This window comes from Nannospalax galili, unplaced genomic scaffold (genome assembly GCF_000622305.1).
Source record: "Nannospalax galili isolate Female #2095 unplaced genomic scaffold, S.galili_v1.0 scaffold1350, whole genome shotgun sequence".
NCBI classification, from domain to species: Eukaryota; Metazoa; Chordata; class Mammalia; order Rodentia; family Spalacidae; genus Nannospalax; species Nannospalax galili.
The window spans coordinates 316,921-337,963 of record NW_008327998.1 but is presented as its reverse complement, the minus strand read 5'-3'; the positions used below and the strand labels follow the sequence as shown (position 1 = coordinate 337,963).

The 21,043-nt window shown below is 44.0% G+C and overlaps 1 long non-coding RNA gene across 2 annotated transcripts in view; it reads left to right on the top strand.

The window, feature by feature from the left end:
* Positions 1-17,083, top strand: part of LOC115071088 — a 32,133-nt gene extending 15,050 nt beyond the window's left edge. Inside the window, exons 4-5 of one of the 2 annotated variants that reach the window (XR_003850208.1) lie at positions 11,535-11,599; positions 14,239-17,083. This is a non-coding gene — a long non-coding RNA (uncharacterized LOC115071088). Of the gene's footprint in view, positions 1-11,534; positions 11,710-14,238 lie in introns of those variants that run through there. The other variant, XR_003850204.1, reaches the window with a different exon arrangement.
* Positions 17,084-21,043: the final 3,960 nt, after the last annotated feature.

The window sequence follows — 21,043 nt, the reverse complement described above, 5'->3', positions numbered from 1 at the left end:
TAGATAGATAAATAGATAGATAGAGGATAGATGATAGATAGATAGATGATAGGTAGATGATTGATAGATAAACAGATGATAGATGATAGATAGATAGATGATAGATGATAGATTGATGATAGATGATATATATAGATAGATAGATAATAGATGATAGATAGATAGATAGATAGATAGATAGATAGATAGATAGATAGATAGATAATTGAGAGCTAGAGCTTCTGTCTCTTCTTTTGCTCAGTTACCAAGCTGTGAGGAATCTCAGCCTGATAACAACCATGGGTGAAGTCATGTGGAATGACCCTCAGGTCCCAAACTGACAGCTATTATTATTATTAATTATTATTATTTATTATTATTTTGAGACAGGGTCTCACTGTGTAGTCTGGGCTGGCCTCAAACTCACAGAGATCTGCCTTCCTTTGCCTCCTGAGTCCTAGGACTAAAGGCATGTGCCACCATGCCTGACTTGATGGCTATTCTTAAACACTAGGTGTGAATGAAACTTGCTTCATCCTTAGAGTCTTCCATGAGAACCCCCAGACTCTGAGGATGAGAGACAAGCTACCCCCTCCCCCACCCCACCCTGGACATTCCATCCAAACTCTCCCTCTCCCACAGAATCAGTTAGTGTGACCTGCACCATTTTACACTACTAAGTCTGGGCATGGTTTGGTTTGTATTCATTGTAACTGGAATGCACTTTGATACCAGATGACTGATATAAAAAATAAGACAGCTAGGGGATTTTTGCAACATATTTTTTGTTCATTAATTTACTATACATTGCCAGACCAAGTCCTTAAGAGTCAATACATATCTAACAAGTCAGTAACTAGATCATCAGAAACATGCCAGCAAACTATAGAAAAACAAAAGTATGTGATGCTGACAGACCTAGCAGGTGCCCCGGTTGCTTCTGACAGTGGAAATGTTTGTTTTACTAGTTTCTTACGAATGTTTCCACTGAGGGCACACTAACATAATCCTGGCTAATGTTTTCTTGTTTAGGAATGAGGAAACTCTTAACAGGTAGCCCAGGGGTGGTCAACCATAACTCCTTTGTTACGGGAGCCCATAGTAATAAAAACCATGGATTTTCATATCCTTAATATCAACCAAAGTTCCCTAAGGCATTTGCATAGGCTTAACACAGGAACATTTCAGTCAGAGTAGAACCCTCAGATGCATGCTTGTTTTGACTTGCAGCTGTTGGAACATATGATACAGTACATGCATACCAGAGAAAGGGGAAGGAACAGAGAAACTGGTGGCCTCTTTTGGCATCTGTGTATTATTAAAAAACAGGATTCTACTGCAGATTCCTAAGAGGATTTGGTCTGGGCAGACTCTGCCCAAGGACCTGGTAACCGGTGCATCCTTGAGAAGAAATAAACACCCTGGGAGGGTTGGGCATGCAGAGAAGGGCGTTGTATAACTGTCAGGGTCTCTGAAGGTCTAAGATTTTTCCCTCCTTGTAAGCTGACAGGTGATCCTATGACAGTGTCAAGGGGAGTAGCCTTGAGACTCCCTGGTCAGGGGCAAAGTGTAATTTATTATCACAGTAACAGCAGTACCCAGGAAACTGGTATTTTTACACCAATCCCCAAGACCCATTTCCCACCTGGTGTTAAAAAGAAAAGGGGCCAAATGTTGCCTAGTCCCCCAGAATGTTTGTTGCAGGAGAACCCTGAACCGGGGGGACCTCAAGCTTGTAGAATATGTAATAAGCATTCTTGACCTTTGCTTCAGAGAGACACACACAGGGAGAGATTTCTTTTCTTCCTTTTTTATTATACTGGCTCAGAAGCGTGCTTGCCCTTTGCTCAGAGAGAGGCACGATATCTATATTTCAAGGCTGTTTGTTATATAAATATCCTTGAAAAGACAGTTTGGAGCAGAGGGCAGTCAGTTTATCTGTTTATACAACTGCAGTACTATTGAGAGATGCATGGAAAATCGTCTACCAACAATAACTCCCAGTATCACAGGATTCAAAGGAATTGCAAAACAATGATTAGAATTTGGCCCGTGGTCATGGGTCAGTGGCATCCGTACTCTCTGGGAAAGGGATGGATGTGGACTCCTGCTTGGATTGGCACACTTCCCCATGACTGTGCTTCCCTGTGGCCCCCATCCCTGGCAAAGTAAAGATGGCGTTTAAAAGACTCAGCTTCTCCCCTGTTCAAGTCTAGCCCTCTTCCCCTCACTGGCAGCTGCTGTTGAGATGACCCTGGAGAGCAGCATTGGTGATGGCCCTCAAGTATTTACTGGAGTTGGAGGAAGAGGAGATTTTATTCGTGGTGTAGGTAGCTTGGTGTGGAAGAGCTGAGTTGCTGAGACTGCGCAAAAGAACGAAGGGGCTTCAGCTGCAGTGTTGAACTGGAGAAGGGATGCTCATGTGCTTGACTTCTTCCCTGAATTTTCTCAATACTTTCACTATTCCTTGCTACTAATTAGCACCTGCTGCGGAAGAGAAAATAAAGAAGATGATTCCTAGCCCAGAAAGATGGAACCAAAGCCTGTTTTTACTTGACCCCTTGCTAGGAAACAAACCCCAAGCACCATCTTGATAAATTAATATCTAACTATGGAGAACGCATGGTGCTGAGTTTAAATTATACCATCTCTGTGGCTCACGAATCATAAGACTAAAGCATTTCCGGATCAATCGACCTCTGGCTAGTGAGCTGCCGGTGACCTCTAGAGAAGCTGATTCAAAGCCACTCTGGAGAGCCACAGTCATGTCAGGTTGCAAAAGACTATGGGAGATTTTGACTGACAATCAGCTTACAATCCAAAATTATACATCACATGAAGCAGGAATTCACCCCGAGTGCAACTTAGGATCACAGTTTATCGTGCTAGAGACAGCGACGATGGACTTTGAGTGGTTAGTAAAGGACTCCATTGAAAACACTCAGGAGATATGCAACGTGAAAAATGTACAGGAAGATTGGAAAATACAGCCAAACGTTTGAATTCTGCCGCTGACCGAGTAGCAATCTCTCTTTATGGTTATGATTAGCAACCGGGAGAAGATACAGAAACCAGTTCCCAGGTTCCCTGAAAATTCAGCAGGATGGACAGACTGGGGAAGAGGTGACACAGTGGAGGTGAATGTGACTTCTTTACTAAGACCATTGAGGTCAGGAGGGTTGAACCTCAGGTTTAAAGTACAAATGAGGTAAAAAAAAATGCTAATCTGGAACCCCCTATTTAGAAAGGAGAGTAATGTGATGAGAATTTATCAATACAGACCTGTTAAAGGAAGTTAAGTCAAAGGGAAACGATCTTATTGGCAAAACTGGCTCTTTAGAACTGACAGTAAAACAAAAACTGTAAACATCTTGGTAAACATAAAAAGCTGACTTTTCTAAAGTCTTTTAAACGTATGTGTTTGGGGGAGTGAAAGTGAGAATTTTGTCAGAGTTTCAGTGTATGTGGAAATAAAACATGGCAGATCCAGTGTAGTGAGGGAAAGGGACCCACACAGTTGAAAAGCCTGTATTTTGCTTGTGGTGGTAAAATACTAGGTTTATCTCCATCATAAAAATGATGTGTTTTATTCTTTCCAGAGCAACCATGAAAAATGTATTTAAGTAGATGTGGCCAAACGCTGACATATAAACTTAAACAGAGCATTAAAAGTCATTCAAAACAGCAAAGTACTAAAGGATTGCAAAATACAGTCATTGAAATGGAAGCTGGAAGTATAGTTTAATCACTACAGAAATTTTTAAAAATGAACTGGAAACTCTATGTAAGTGTCCAAAACATAGCTCAGCGACAAAGCGATAATTGTATTGATAAGGAAAGGAAAATATATTTTGAAAATATTTTATCTATTATCATTTTTAAAAAAAATTTATTTATTATTTTTATTTTATGTATATGCATGTATTGCCTGTATGTAGGTAACTGCACCCATGTCGTGCAATGCCTGTGGAGGACAGAAGCTATTGAATCCCCTGGGACTGGAGTTACTGACAGTTGTTAGCTGCCATGTGGGTGCTGGGATTCAAACCTGGGTCTTCTGCAAGAACAACCAGCATTCTTAACCCCTGAGCCATCTCTCCAGCCCCACATTATTATTTTTTTTTAACAGAGCATAGGGTAGGGGGTTATTTACAGAACAGTGGGTGCCCCACATTTATGGCTGTGCCATAAAGTCCACACTCGAATACAGATCCTGTGACCTCCCAACAGGCGCACAAAATGGTGAGAGCGGTGCCTCTTGGCATTCTCAGCTTATATATCCTTTGCCCCTCCCCCCACATGCAGCTAAGATCAACTGATTGGGTGGGAGGGGTAACTCACTCCTCCCTCCGCTCCTTGCCGAGCATGGGAAGGAGGTGTGACTATAGCTTGCCAGCATAGTGGTTGGAGGACCATTTCCAGTTAACACTCTACCCCTTCTTCTGGGTCTTACATTCTTTCCATCAACCTCATCCACAAAAGTCCCTGAGCCTTGGAGGGGGTGATAGGTGTGGGATGATCTTCCTCCCATTGTGGCAAGGCACTGAACTTTCAGGTCTCTGCATTATCTGTTTTCCATGGGCTGTTGGCCAGTTTGATTGGGATTCTATCTACAACACTCAGAGGCTGGATCTAGGAGCTCTCAGGCAGCCTGCTGGGTTCTCAGCATCTAAGCCAGTAGGAGGCCAGAATAGCCACTCTCAGGCTGTCTGCTGTGATCTCTTTATTATTTTTATTTTATATGTATGAGTGTATTACCTTCATGTATGTAAGTGCACTGGTGTTGTGCAATGCCCAAGGAAGTCAGAAGAGGGTGTCGGATCCCTTGGAACTTTAGTTATGGACAGTTGTTAGATACCATGTGGGTGCTGGGAACCAAACCCAGGTCCTCTGCCAAAGCAGCCAGTGCTTTCAACGACTGAGCATCTCTTCAGCCAGGAAAATGTATTTTGAGAGATTTAAATTATGTCTGAAGTGAATTAATTGGCTATGCAATTTCCCATCAGTTCCTACAAGTCAATTCACTATTTACTCTTTTAAGGATTGTAAAATACTTTTTGATGTCTATAAATCAGACCCTTTCCAAGGAATAGATCTTTTAAATTTTTGTGATGGTCAGTTTTAATTGTCACTGTGACACAAGCTAGAATCAGCCAGAAGAGATTCTCAATGAGGGACTGTCTAGATCAATCTGGTTGGCCTGTGGGTGTGTCTGTGGGGATTGTCTTGAGTGGTTTGATTGAGGTGGGAAGACCTGCCCACCGTGGGCAGCACCTGCTCTTGGAGAAGACAGGCTGGGGGTACTGGGCTGTGTAAGTGTGGTGTGCTGAGCACTAGCAACTCCTCTTTCTGCTCTGGACTGTAGATGTGACTACCTGCTTCTAGTTTCCGCCTCGACTTCCTCCACAATGAAGGAGCGTCGCCTGGAACTGTAAGCTGAATAAATCCTTTGTCCCTTCAAACCACTTCTGTTAAGGTGTTTTCTCAAACAGCAGGAAGGAAAGCAGGAAGTCTGTGCCCCCCGAACGTCTGAAATCCGCAGGCAGCAGCTCTTTGAGAAGCCGGTGCGCACCTGGGCATCTTTCTTTCTGAGCACCTCTTTCTCCTAATCCTCCTACTTAAAGTCTATATTCAAATACCTTTAATAAACTCCAGCTCTGCCTCATAAAAAAGAAAGAAAATGATAAACTGACATTGGGGCTCTGTTGAGAAATGGGAAGGGTGTTTGACCAGAATGCTCTCCCTTCACCCCTGTGCACACAAACAGCCCCTGTCCTCAGCTCAGGAATGCAGTTCTGCAATCTCTGCAGGGACCACAAAACTCCAGGGCACCACTTTTGATTCTTCAGTAACTGAAAGAAGAGGAGGCACCAGTCAGAGCCCAGCCAAATCCTGGGGGGCCGGGGAACCTGCTATCTTCTCCTTTCTTGGGAGAGTGACCTACTGAGAGGCAGCAGAGGAGCCTCTGGCGTGGAATTCCCTGCGGATTTGGAGGAGATGGCTGCTGCTCTTAAATGCCTCTGGAAATAGCACCTGGAAGCACCACGGCCTTGACGGCTGGCTCTACCTCACTTTAGAGCGGGATCAATGTCACACAACATTAGCAGACCATGTGACAGTCACAGCAGAGACCCTGAAACAAATACAGTGTTACTAGGGCTGGTCAGGAGGCTCAGTCAGTAAAGAACTTGCTGCAAGTACAAGGCCTTGAATTCAGATCCTTAGCGCCTGTGAAATGGTGGCGTGTGCAGACACTTGAAACACCGAGATGGTGGAGGCAGGTTCCTGGGGCTTCAGCCTGGCCAGCCTAGCACGACTGATGAGCTTCCCGTTCAGTGAGAGAACTGTCTAAAAAAAAATGAAAATCACTGAGGAAGACATCTAACATTGACCTCTGGCCTACACACACACCACACACACACCACACACATACACCAACACACACACACACACACACACACACACACACACACCACACACCACACACAGGAGCACACACACACATATACACACACACACATACACATACACACACACAGACCACACACAGGAGCACACACACATACACATACACATACACACACACACACCACACAGGAGCACACACACATATACAGGAGCACACACACACACACACACACCACACACAGGAGCACACACACATATACAGGAGCACACACATACATACACACACACACACATACACATACACACACACGCACACACACATATACAGGAGCACAGACACACACACGAACACACACCACACAGGAGCACACACACATATACAGGAGCACAGACACACACACGAACACACACCACACAGGAGCACACACACACATACACACACACACACCACACAGGAGCACACACACACATATACAGGAGCACAGACACACACATGAACACACACCACACAGGAGCACACACACACATACACACACACACACACACCACACAGGAGCACACACACACACACACACACACACACCCCACAGGAGCACACACACACACACACACACACACACCCCACAGGAGCACACACACACACGAACACACACATACCACACACACACACCCCACACGAGCACACACACACACACACACACACACACACACCACACAGGAGCACACACACACACGAACACACACATACCACACACACACACCACACAGGAGCACACACACACACACGAACACACACACACCACACAGGAGCACACACACACACACATGAACACACACACACCACACAGGAGCACACACACATATACAGGAGCACACACACACACCACACATTCACACACTACTGTTTACATGTTGCACACACAGACATCACACATTCACACTACTGTGACTGTGTCCGGGCTCTGTCCTGTTCTTAATACCTTAACAATTTGGAACGGAAGGTGGCATCTGCATTTTATTGATGAAGAAACAGGTTCAAGGAAAAAAGAGGTCAAACTGCCATTGGTCTTGTGTGTAATTCTTAGCATTACTGATGATGATCCACATCTGACTAAATAATGTTTTTGTTTTTTTGAGACAAGATCTCACTCTGGACCCCAGGTTGGCCTCCAATGTGTAGCGAACTTCCTGCCTCAGTTTCCCCAGGCCTGGGGTTACAGGCCAGGTGTGAACCACATGCCTGTTTGTAGCCAATATATTAATTTCAAAATGTTTGCATCACACACATTCACACACGTGTAAGAACACTTAAGGGGCTGGAGAGATGGCTTAGCGGTCAATAGCACTGGCTGCTCTTGCAGAGGACCCGGGTTCGATTCCCAGCCCTTGCCCCTCCCCCCCATCACTTCACTGTGCTGGCCTGTCTTCTTACTTAAGGGCTTTGCTGCCTAGTGCAGGGGAACCTGTGGCCAGCTTTGGGGAGTAGGGCTGGGTTCAAGTCATAACGCTTTCTGGTATTTATGGTTTTGTTAGTCAGGCTTTGGGAACGGGCACTGAGTGGCCTATTCCATACCAGGTCAGGGTCAATTTTATCACACACATACATGCACAATACGCACACCCTCACCAATCACAATCTTGGGTTCTGTGAAGTTCAGTGGCGCACTGGGCAGTGGAGTGCCGTAGGTAGAGGAAGCATGTCGATAGATCATAAACCCACCACCACAAAGGACTCAGACCAGGCAGGGCTCCACAGCTGCCCATCAGGTCCCAGAAGGCCTTCACAGGCCTGAAGAGCAGTGAGGGGCCTGATTAGCACATAGTATGAGATTCTAAAGGGCCAGGTTATAGTAAAGCCATCGGACGTACATTTACGTTATAAGCACCGTGTGTCAGGAACTGTATCAGGCCTCAGGTGTATAAAGATAGGAGCAGAAGGCAGAGGCTCCTCAGCTTTCCACAACCAGTAGGAAAGGACTGAAAGAAAGCACCCAACTGTGTAGACAGGCTCTTCAGGCTGTATGTACAGCTCCAGGAAGGCTTACACACATAATTAAAGCTGAGGGTCTGAGGTAGCCAGAGGTGCCCTGGGAAATACTTGCCTTACATTTAATGGCTCAGTTAGAAGTCATGGGAGTTGGGGTGGGAAAATGGCTTAGTCGTCAAAGTGCTTTCCACACAAGCATGTGGATCTGAGTTTGGATTCTCAGCACCATGTAAAAGCTAAGCCTGGCCAAAGTGATGAGCTCCAGATTCAGCTCAAGATACTGTCACAGAAAAGGTAGAGAGCTGTTGAGGAAGGAACTCAGTGTTAACCTCTGGCCTTTGCATGCAGGCACACCTATGCACACACACACTCAAACACACATATGCAACCCCCACACTCAGACAAACAAGTCTGCAGCGTTACAAGGGCACAGTACTCTGCAATCAAGGAGAGCTATGGGGGCTGAACAGGGCAGTTGACTCCAGCTGGTGGCTCAATCCTGACATGGCAGTTGCCTGGAGAGGTGGGGAGGACAGCTGTTCTTTTTTTCCAAAGAAATTATTTTTATTTCATGTGAATGAGTGTTTTGCCTGCATGTATGTAAGTGTACCCGTGTCGTGCAATGCCCGCAGAGGCCAGAAGAGGGTGTTGGATCTCCTGGAACTGGGGTTATGGATGGTTGTAGTCACCACGTGGGTGCTGACAATTGATCTCGGGCCCCCTGGAAGAACAGCCAGTGCTCTTTACAGCTGAGCCATCTCTCCAGCCCAGAAAAGCTGTTCCTAAACAGGTTGGACAGGGCTGGGGATGTGGAACTTGAAGCTGGACAGGTACGGAGGGCCACACCCCAAGGAAGGTAGCTTTACCTATTGGTTGTGCTTAGAATGATCACACATTTATTGTCCTAACTAGGGTACTTTTGAAAATAAAAGGAAGTTCTAGAAATCATTAGCATTTAATTTTTGGATGCTTATTAACCTTTCTATTAAACACTTTTTGAAAATATTTTTTCTTAAAATATAAAGACATTTCTCATGTATGTTGAAGCAAAACATTAAAAACCCTTTATTATGTGAACAGTAAAAATAACATGAGCAAAATAATTATGCTCAAGATACAGTTACTTATTTTAGATTCTCATACTGTCTCTAATAACATGCCATTAGTATTCCTGAGAAATATATATTTTTCAACATTATTTTGATTTTGATTTTAATGAACAGCACAGCAGCCAAAGGTGTATTTCACAGTATCTAGCGTCGACTATCTGATAATGCTGATGAGTTCTTCTCTTTTTCTTAATTGAGAAAATACATCCCACAGGGTCAGAAATAAGTTCAGAGTGAGTTTGGCTATCTAAAGGTATCAGCACGCTTTTTTTTTCCCATTGAAATGTGCAAACATCTTGAGCTATTTCTCCCTTCTGTTCAGTTTACTTTTCTTCAATAAATATTTTTACAAGACAAAACTCATCAAATAAGCTGTTTGTTTATGATGATTGTGAATTTTTGATAAATATAGCTGTTATCAAATCACAGGCTCTCTTTACTCCACTGCAGAATAGAAGATCTATCCAATTGAAAACAGCAACTCTACCCAAGGGTGCCCTTTATTCATAGTCTGTCCTGAGGGACTCTTACAGACACTTAGCATTGAAACATCAATGTCCTTAAGGTCCTGTCCTCTAATTTGATTGGTTCAACTCTTCCTTTGCTTTTGGAAGGGAAAGTTTTAATGTCTTTCTTAGTGTGAAGCTTGTTCTTAGCAAGCAGAATTTAATTTTTTATGGAGTTTTATTAATCTTTGTTTTGATTTTGTGTGTATTTATATTTTTGTTGATTTTCTTTAGGCTGGCATACAAAGTGATGGGTTTTGTGCTGGCACCTGTCTACATTTATGTCATTGCACTTTGTTCTCGTCCAGTCCCCTCCTGTTCTAGCTGGTTTGCTTCCTTCCTTATAAGAATTACAGATTCTTGCTTTCAGTAAGCAAAACTCAAGTCTTTTGAACAATACCTTCATGAATCTGATTAAAGGCATCTGACTAATTTTGAAGCCAAAATTTAGGATTTGTTGGATTTTATTTATTTTATTTATTGGAGGCCATGTCACAGTTACCGTGGAGGTCAGAGGACAGTGTGTGGAAGATGGTTCTCTTTTTGCAGCACGTGGGCCCTAGGACTCAGGTCAGCAACCGTGGTGGCAAGCGCCTTTATCCACTGAGTCATCTCAGGACCCTAGGACTGGTTTATTTTGAAGAATTTGACTCCATTGGAAGACACTAAGGTTAATACTAGAAAATTCTTGAAAATTTCAAACATCTCAAATATTTCTAATACGCAACTTGTTATAAGGAGCAACGTGAGAATGTGTATATATGTACATATATGTTTGTGTGTGTATTTTCTCACCATACAGAATTGTTTCTTGTTTTCAGCCAAAGCATCAAAGATTTTATGTAGTTGAATCGTCTTATGGATAATTGTACATGGATAATGGAAAGCCCGGCTTCTTAGAAGCCCTCTCAGAAACCCTCTGTTACTATGCATGCTAACACACCTCGCTTGGGCAAAGTCTTCTACCACCTTTTGGAGGATTTTCTACTGTTGGTTCAGAAAGATGGTTTTCGAGTGGCCAGTGCTAACCATAGCTTACTCAGCAGATAGTAATACTTAACAAATATCGACTTTCTTGAGAAATGCATATTTAGACTTAATTATTTTTTATTTCTTTGTTCATTTGAGACAATTTCTCTGTATCCCAGGCTAGTCTAAAATTTATGGGTTAGCCCAGGCTGGCCCCAGTCTTGTAGCATGCCTCCTGCTTCAGCCTTCAGTGCTCTGAGATGATCAGTGTGTGTCCCCATGTCTGGACAGTCTTAATTCTTATTAAATTTGAATTATTTCTTAGCCCATTGCTGCTGAAAAGATTTGTCACAAACTGAAGTGAATTACTAAACAAATCTGGAAATACAGAGTTACCTATACAGCAATGGGCTTTCATAGTAAAACATTCTTGCTGTTCTCTACACAGCTGCTCACAGGTGCAGTCAGGCTGTATTTCCTGACATATCTTATTTCTGTATGTATATATTTCAAATGCTTATCGTACCTTTAGTCAAAATAGCCCAAACTGGAAACAAACCACATGTCCATCCACAGGTGCCTAGACAGACAGACTGAAGTTTGTCCACTTGGCAGAACGAGCACTCACCAGTCAAGAAGAGGTAAGTGTTGAGGACAAACAGTGATGTGGACAAATTTCAGAAACATGACTCTGAGGGAAATGGGCCAGGCCAGAGTGGATATTATATGATTCCATTCACAGAAAGTTCTAGAAACCTCAGTATTTTAAATATACTTAACTTAGAGTTTTCCTGTTTCCTCATGAAAATGTTACTGTTGGACAAATGAACTCATGCCCCTCACTCTCTGATCCAGCTGCACTTCCCCCCTGGCTGAACAGGAAATGAACATTCTTATTTATGCGCTGCCCTGGGAAGGGCAGCATGACTGAAGCTGATCTTGAAGGAGCCTAGAAGGGTTGTCACTGGCTCCTTCAGATTTAATCCGTTGTCATAATGAGAAATTCAGGACTGGAGAGGTGGGTCCGTGGCTAAGAGCCTTTCAGGGATAGCCCAGGTTGGCTTGGAGAAGGCCGGAGCTCAGTTCCCAGTACTCACTTTGGACAGCTCAACTGCTTGTAATTGCAGTTCCAGGGGCGTCTGATTCCTCTGGCCTTGAGGTTTGCACTCATGTACAGAAATCCACACTCAGGTACACATATATGCACATAATTAAAAATAATAAAATATTTAAAGAACCCTGCAATCAAGTTACAGGAAAGAAAATCTCTCTCTCTCTCCCTCTCTTTCTCTCTCTCTCTCTCTCTCTCTCTCTCTCTCACACACACACACACACACACACAAACTTCAGTGTTAGGTTGGAGAGATGGCTCATTGGGTAAGAGAGTTGCTGCAGAAGACCCGAGTTCTGCTTCCAGCATCTGTTTCACACAGCATACAACAACTTGTAACTCCAGCTCGAGGGGATCCAATGCCCACTTCTGGCATCCATGGGAACACACACATGCACACATGGTGTATTCACACACACACACACACACAGTACTAGAAGACACTGGTGGAAGTTATTACAGAAAGACAGAAGAAGATAGAGACCCATTAAATACACCATGTCTTATTTTAGTCTAAATACCAGCAATGTCACCTTATTAAAGAATAAAAACCCAGGATGAACACTGAACAAGAGGCATTACCCAAAACCGTCCCCAGAAAACTGCAATACATGGTCTCTCTGCCCCCAGTCCCTACCTCCAGGCCAGAGCTACAGGTTTAAGCAAGGGAAGCATGTCATTACAGTTGTGCTTACAGGACTATTTCTGGAGCTGTGTCTGTGAACTGTGAAGATTATGACAGGGCAATTTGTAAAGGAAGACCATCTTAGAGGTTTTGATGGCAATAAACCATAATCTGCTTTTAAATTCTTTTATCTCGTTTGCTTACTATATCATCAGTGATGATCAAAAAATTACAGAACATGTTCCAAAGAAATTTGAGCCAGAAGTGGAAGTTTTTAATATCTTCAAAGGAGAGTGTGGGGCAACCCTGGGAGTTAGAAAAATGTGTTGTCAGAGATGACTAGCAGATTCCTGCCTTACTCTATTTGTGATGCTGTAGTCAAATAATCAATTCTGGGTCATTTATAAACAACGGAAACTTATTTTTTATAGTTCTGGGGACCAGAAAGTCCAAGACCAAGATGCTAACAGGTTCAGTGTCTGATGAAGGCTGTTCTGTTTCCAGGATGGTTCCTTATTGCCCCACCCCCTTCAGGGGGGTGAGCACCATGTCCTTATATGGCCGAAAAGATGGGCAAGAACAAAACCCACTACCTCTAACTGTCTTGAAAGGAGCCACATGAGTAGATGAGGGTGCTCCTTAAAAGATTTTATTATTTTTATTTTATATGTATGAGTGTTATGCCTGCATGTAAGTGAGTACACCTGTGTTGTGCAATGCCTGGGGAGGACAGAAGAGGTTGTCTGATCCCCTGGAACTGGAGTTATGGACAGTTGTTAGCTGCCATGTGGGTGCTGGGATTCAAACCTGGGTCTTCTGCAAGAACAGTGTTCTTAATTGCTGAGCCATCTCTCCAGCCCCAAGATCCCACCTCTTAATACAGTCACACCAATAACTAAGTTTCAATATGAACTTTGAAGAGACAGAATTTTCAAACAATAACAATCCCCCATAGCCACCATCACTTTCTTTTTATTACGATGTCTGGGTTTCACATGGACCCATGCTTGGCTTGTCCTGCCTCTCTTGCAGCTAGATGCAGTAGTTGAACTGAGCTCTGATTGGTGTGATCAGTGTGTCACACAGTTCCTGGAAGTGTCCTTAAACACACACACAGAGACTGTCTTCTCCCTCCTGCTTCATAGTCTAGAATGTAAACACCATGGCTGAGCTCAGCCAATTTTGCTCCCAACTCAGAAATCAGGTGCTAATACAAGCAAAGCCGGAAGAAAGAAAAACAATGAAAGTGAAAAGTTCGGGTCCCTGCATCCCATGGCCTTTACCTGGACCCTGGAGCACTTCCTCCTGATTTCTTTCCTACGAGAAAGCAATGATTTCTAACTCTTTTCAGGGATATTGCTTTGGGTTTTCTAGTAGTCAGCTAATCTTAATTGAACTGACTTATATCTATCATGTTTACTTACAAAACAATTAGACCAAAGTTTTATTGCATCACGTGTTGGTTACTTTTCTGTTGTTGTGATAATACAGTGTGACCAAGGCAACTCACAGAAGGAAGAATTTGTTTGGTTTACACTTCACAGGGCCAAAGTCCATAATGGTGGGGAAGAATGGACGCAGAGGTGGCAAAAGCGGAAAGCCGAGCCATCACATCTTCAAGCAGGAACGGGAAGCAGAGAGACTGGAAATCTCTCAAGGCTTATGAACTCTCTAAGCCCACCCTCAGTGATGTGTTTCCTCCAGCAAGGCCACACTCCTAAAACCTCTGAAACCAGCACCACCAACTGAGGGCAAAATATCGAAATACTTGGAGCTTATGGGGGACATTCTCATTCAAACCACCACACACTTGTTCTATAAACTTCTCCTAGGTTCACAGGACAGAGACTGAAGTTCAGATGTGAAGGCTAATTTGATTAAGGTCACATTCAGACACAGGTCCAGTGTGTTCTTGGAATGGGCACAGGATTGGCAAAGGAGACAGGGAGCACTGGGGGAGGAGGGAAGCTAGGACAGAGGAGTCTCACTGGGCATTAATGTATGGAAAGCGCAGCATACGGGACCTTAAAAGTCAGGGGCTCCTCAAAGGAACTCGGTTTATTATCTAAGCTGATTAACAGACTGACGAATACAAATGTATTTGTTGGTGTGGTCTTGATTGCTTCTAATCTTATCATGCATATTCTGACATATAATAATACCACAAGTCACCTGACACGTCTGACACATGCACAATAGGTAAAGATGTGAGCTTACAACCATATCGTGGAAGGTAGCAGGTAGGTACTTGATAGCAGCCCTTAAAAGTCTTATGAATTATAACCTTACTATAACCTTTCCATAGTGTACTATGGAAATCTTTATTTTATGGTGGTCTATCCAAACACAAAGTGAATAAATGCTAAAATGGGGGTGGGAGGACTGGAGAGATGGCTCAGCAGGTACTTGCTGCCAAGCCTTACAGACCTGAGTTCAGTCCCTGGAACTCATGTGGTGAAAGGAGAGAACCAACTCCTAAGTTGTACTCTGACCTCCACATGTAGGCTGTGGTTGTACACACACATATACACATACAGTAAATAAGGAAATGTTTTAAAATTAAGGTAACCTTTTATTAATATGTACCCATTAAAGCAGCTGTTATATTAAGGTTTTACCTTACGATTAAGAGTAGGTGGGGAGATAACCAGGTGTGTGGGCTGTGCAGAAGGCCAATGGGTGGGGTGCTTACTGTACAATGTTAAGGACCGGAGTTTATTTCCAGCACCCACTCAAAAGCTGGGTGTGACTGTGTGTGCCTGTAACCTCAGTGCTGTGGGGACAAGCAGATCCTGAAAGCTCACTGGCTGTTCGTCTTAGCAGAATGGTGAGCTTCTGTTTCTGGGAAAGGCTGTCTTACAGGAGTAAGGCAGAGAGCTGTAGTGGAGGGCACCTGATGTCCTCATGTGTTTGCATGGACACACACACACACGCATGTACCACACACACAGCATGTACCCCTAAAATAATTTTTTAAAATGTCCGACTACTATCTGTCCAACCTTAGTGATTGTAAGTGCGTTAACCCGATGGCAGGCTGGAAGATATAGAAACATGTTATTTTTGAAGGAATTTTTAGCTCCTTTTTTGTACAGGCTCTGATAACCTGAAGATACGTACTGGTTGGGGTATGTTTGTCCATCATCAACAAAATTCCAATTTGGTTCAGTTATGGAGTAATTCTCTCTGATACTAATTGTGCACAAGGCATTTATTTTCATTAGCAGGAAATTTTATTTGAAGGATTTGCAAGTTCAAACTGAAGGGTTTGTTTGAAGGCAAAGTTTTCATGAACTCAAAGATAACTGCATATTTTTAGCACTCTCAAAGCCAAAGGCTGGAAGGCAAGAAGGTATCCAACGTGAGGGGCTCGTCAGTGTTTTATGGAATATCCAGGCTTTCCTCAGGGTCTCCCCAACATTCACTTTCAACATGTGCTAACTGTGGGTTCAGCAGTCAGAGGTGCAGGACACCTTCCCTGTGTGGTCTTAAGAGGTCAGCTTGTAAACTGAGCTTCCAGACCATGCCAGTGCTGTGTGAACCAACTGATAATTAAAGAAGAAAAAGGAGAAATAAAAGTAAATGAAAATTTTCTAATCTTGCAAAACATTAATATGCCTTGTTACAGGTATTTTAAATACGTTTTTATTCTTTGGGAATTTCATACATGCATATAATGTGTCTTAAATGTATTTACCCCATGTCCTGCCCTTAGTCCCCCAGATCTACCCCTCCCTCCTTCATATCTTTTTTTTTTTTCATAACCCACTGAGTCCATCCACTCTGTGCTGCCCATGTACTCATGGGTGTGGGGCCATCCACTGGAGTGTGGTCAACCTGTGCCCTTAAAGAAAAGTGGCTCTCCCTTTCCTGATGTCACATATGTAATATGACATATTGACAACAATACTGGGCCGTGCCATTAGTGCTTTGAAAACTCCACTTCTCATGCTGAGCGCCAGGAAGCTCATCTCTCTGTTCTACAAAGTAGTTGTGTATGTACATGTGGATGTCAGAGGACAGCCTGTCGGTCACTCCTCGGGAGTCAACCCCCTTGTTGTTTTGAGGCAGGCTCTCTCCTTGGCCTGGATACTCTGTTAAGCCAGGCCGGCTTTCCATGAGCCCAGAGAACTCACTTGTCTTCACCTCTCTACACTGTAATGGCAGTGAATGACAATTATTGGGAAGAAGTTACTTTTAAATTCTAGAGGGAAAAGCTTAAATGATCCCAAAGCTTAGAATGTTTACACAAAGTGGTTGGAGGAGACTAATTCTCAGAGGAGAGGTACTCTGAACATAACCCAGTGTTTCGGGTCGATTACTCCTTTTAATTTTTAAAAATATTTTGATTTAGCCAGGTGCTGTGGCGCACACCTTTAGTACCAGCACTCAGGAGGCAAAGGCAGGTGGATCTCTGTGGGTTCAAGGCCAGCCTAGTCTACATAGTGAGTTCCAGGACAGCTGGAGTTACAGGGAGACCTTGTCTCAAAAAGACAAAAAAAAATTATTTTTTTATTTTATTTTGTGTGTGTGTGTGTGTGTGTGTGTGTGTGTGTGTGTGGAGGGCTCAAGTGTGGAGGTCACATAGCAACTTGTGAGTGTCAGTTCTCTTCTTCCACCACGGGGGTCCCAGGGATTGAACTCAGGCTGTCAGGCTTAGAGGCAAGCACCTTTACACACTGAGCCGTCTCTCTGGCCCAAGTAGATCGGCTCTCCCTATAGGACCTAGTTAGTAGCTTTACTGAAATGTCATAGGCATTTGAGGTCAGTTTGTCCTCCAGTCCTTTGGCATTTCCTGAGACTGAGCTTCCATCAGAAAGTGGGTGTGTGCACACAGGATGGTGGTAATGGTGTCAGTGCTCAGGGAAGGTCTTCCAGGGTTGGGTGTGGTGACCTGATCCTTCAGCATGACTGTACTGTGGTGGCTCTGGAGGTGGGGTGGTAGGGAATTAGTTTTAGAGCTCTTTCTAAAATCAGTGGTGGCCCCTGTTACTCTCTGGAAGGAGGGCAGTGCTTCTGAGGAGTGCTGAAGTAGGAGAGGAGGAGCCTGGAGCGTGCACTCAAAGGGAAGAAATCCGTTCGGTTCTCAGCTTTTCTACCAGAGGACACGATGTGCAGACACTTGTGCAAATCCACAGTTATACAATGAGCTAAAGGCCTTTCTTTAATCGAGGATGCTGTTTTTCCTTCTGAAACTCAGCTCCTCCTCTTCCTGGCCGGGTAGAGGACACAGCGGACTAGCTGTAGGCTGCTGAAAATGCTCTGTGCTCATCAGTGTTGAGTCTCCACAGAAGCAGAGCTAAAGGGGAAGGGAGCGGTGCTGATGGGAGCTGTTGCCTGGTCTCCAGCACAGGCTTTCTTGGCAGCTGAGCATCTCCACCCAGTCCTGGGAACTAGGGTTGGGGTCCTCTGCAGAGATGGGAGGGGCCGAAGGATATAGTGTGTGGGTGTCATCGCACCATCACAGAACAAGGGTGTTCCTCCTTTATATTTAACAATGGCCATCTGGAACATGCTAATAGAACATCTTCAAATGGGCTGGAGAGATGGATCAGAGCTAGGAGAGCATATTGTTCTTCCAGAGGATCTGAGCTCAATTCCTAGTACCCACATCAGGTGGCTCACAATTAACTCCAGCTCCGGGGGATATTTGATGCCCTCTTCTGGTTTCCAAGGGTACCTGCACACATGTGCACAAACTTACACACACACACACACCCACACATACAATGAAAAATAAAAGAAAAAGGGACTGGAGACATTGTTCAGCAGCTAAGAGCACTGTCTGCTCTTGCAGAGAACCTGGATTTGGTTCTGAGCACCCACATGGTGGCTCACAATCTTCGGTAACTTCCAGGGGATCCGACACAATCTTCTGGCCTCTGTGGGCATTATATACCCATGGTGCATTTACATACATGCAGGTAAAACACTCATATATATATATATATATATATATATAAACTAAAAATAAATAAATTGAAAGGAAAAGAAAGAACGGTAGAAAGAACTTCTTCAAGCAGTCCTGTGTGTGCTGTGTCTGGCTGTTACCTGGGACCCCATGGGCATCTCTCACCAGCCCTTCCCTGCTCTGTCCTCCAGAGTTGGCCCTGCCCTCCCCTGCCCTGCAGAAGCACTCACTGCACTGAACAGTCCAACCTGGGTTTTGTTTCTCTCTCACTGTTGGATTGTGAGTTTCTTAGGGTAGAGGCTTTGTTTTATTTATCTTTGTATAATTATAAATGTGTGGGAATGCCTAGTGCTGCTTAATGTTGGCATAAACAAGCAGATAACGGCTTTAAAAATGTTACATTTATCTATTTATCTGCGTGTTGTGGGGCTGTGTGCCCCAGCATGTGGAGATTAGAGGACAAACTGCAGGAGTGAGTTCTCTCTTTCCACTCTGTGAGTTCCGGGGATCCAACTGAGTTCATCAGGCGTGGTAGCAAGCATCTTTACTCATTGAGCCATCTCAGTGACCCCCAGATTACAGCTTTGATGAAATTATTTCAGAGTAATTCTTTAAAATAGCTTCATTTATAACATCATAGTTTTATCATAGAACTTCTAGAGAATTTTGAATGAAGAGAATAAAATTTGTCATCTCACTGCTGGTGTAGCAAACATATAGCAAACATGCCGGAATATGTCGTACCAGCCTTTCCAGATTTTAAAAAAGAGAGAGAAAAAAAACGTATTAGATGACACACCGTACCGTCTGTGCTGCTTTAAGAAATGCTGTTACACGGTGAAAGTTTTCCCATACCACTCCTCGCTGTGGCGCTTTCCATAACTATAGAATGTGCAGTAACTTACATGATTATTCTTTTGTATTTGGGATTTATATGTTCTAATATTTTGCATCTATGAGACGCCATGGTGTACACTGTGCTGAACTAGGATGACTTCATTGGACCGATTCCTGCTGAGCAGTTGCAGAAACAGGCTCCATGTCTTTCAGATGTTTGGACGACACTACAGAGCCATAATAATTCATATTCTCATCAGAGCGTATATCCCTGTCCTCTGAACGCTTGTTAAGAATGGTGGTTACATATGTGTCAAAACGTTGTCAATTTAAAAGTCTAAAAGAGCCATATAAAAATTAAAATAAAATGTTATGCTGAAGTAACCCAGGAAGGCTGAAAGATTTCCCAGCCAAGGGGTTGTACCAGTGCTGGGAGGGCTAGGGAGATTTTGGGGAGGGTAAGAAACAACCACAGAAATCCAGAGCATGGATGGGGAGAATGATGGGGGCGGCCACATGCCAGGGACAGGGAAGAAGCCATGATTCAGCCCAGAGGACACTGGGAGGCAGCGCCGAGGAATTACAACAAAGTCGGGCTGTGCCAGCTTCCGGGAGATCAGGAACAGTGCCTGGGGTGGATGACACAGGCTGCTGGCTAGGAGGAGAGGTTTGAGAAACCCACCCAGGCTGAGAATAAAAGTTGGGTCAGAGCTCATGAGCAGGTGGAATGCTGATGTTTCAAGACAAGGCAGAAAGGGCTGGGGATGTGACTCAGTTGGTAGAGCACGTGAGCACTCGTGAGGTCCTGGGTTCCATCCCAGCACCACGTAAACTGGGTGGCCTACACTTGTAATCTCAGCACTTGGAAGATAGAGGGAAGAGGACAAGACGTTTAAGGTTATCCTTGGCTATGAGTTTGAAACCAGTCTGGGCTACATAAGACCCTGTCTCAGAATTTAAAAACAGAGTTGGAGATAAGAAAAATGAAATGACTCTGTGACCTTGTCATGAGAACCAGACAGAGCTGGTTTAGCATTTTGACTTGCCCACATACCCTGTGAACTTGGGTGGTCCAGATTCGTACTTAGTAGTTTGGTTAAAATCATCTCAAACCCCTTTTGTAGCCGGGAAACCCTTTGTTTCTACTGTAAATATAGGCAAGCAGGACTGTTATTTCTTGGGGAGGCCTGGGGACAGGAATGTCCACCGCAAAGCCATGGGTTCAGTCGATATTTAGACTTAAGCACTGGGATTATTAGGTCTGACACCAAGTCATCGCTCAGAAGTCCACCAGCCAGTGGAGCCAATGCCTGTGCTTAGAGATGTGGAGCGTGACGTGGCTCTGGCTTGCTTGAATGCGCACCACTGACACAATGAGCAGCGAATATTTCTTTTCCACCCCAGACATCTATCATGTCTGGCAGCTAATGGAAGCCCCTGAATGTGAAAGGACCCCCTCAAAGTGTTCTCATGTCTCTGTAGGTTTTTGTCACTGGTGAGACTCTAGCTGGATTGGAAGGAACTGGAAGTCTAAGAAAGTCCAGCACTGACACCCTGACAGATGCAAAATCCTAACCGTTCAGTTGGGCAGGATACTGTTC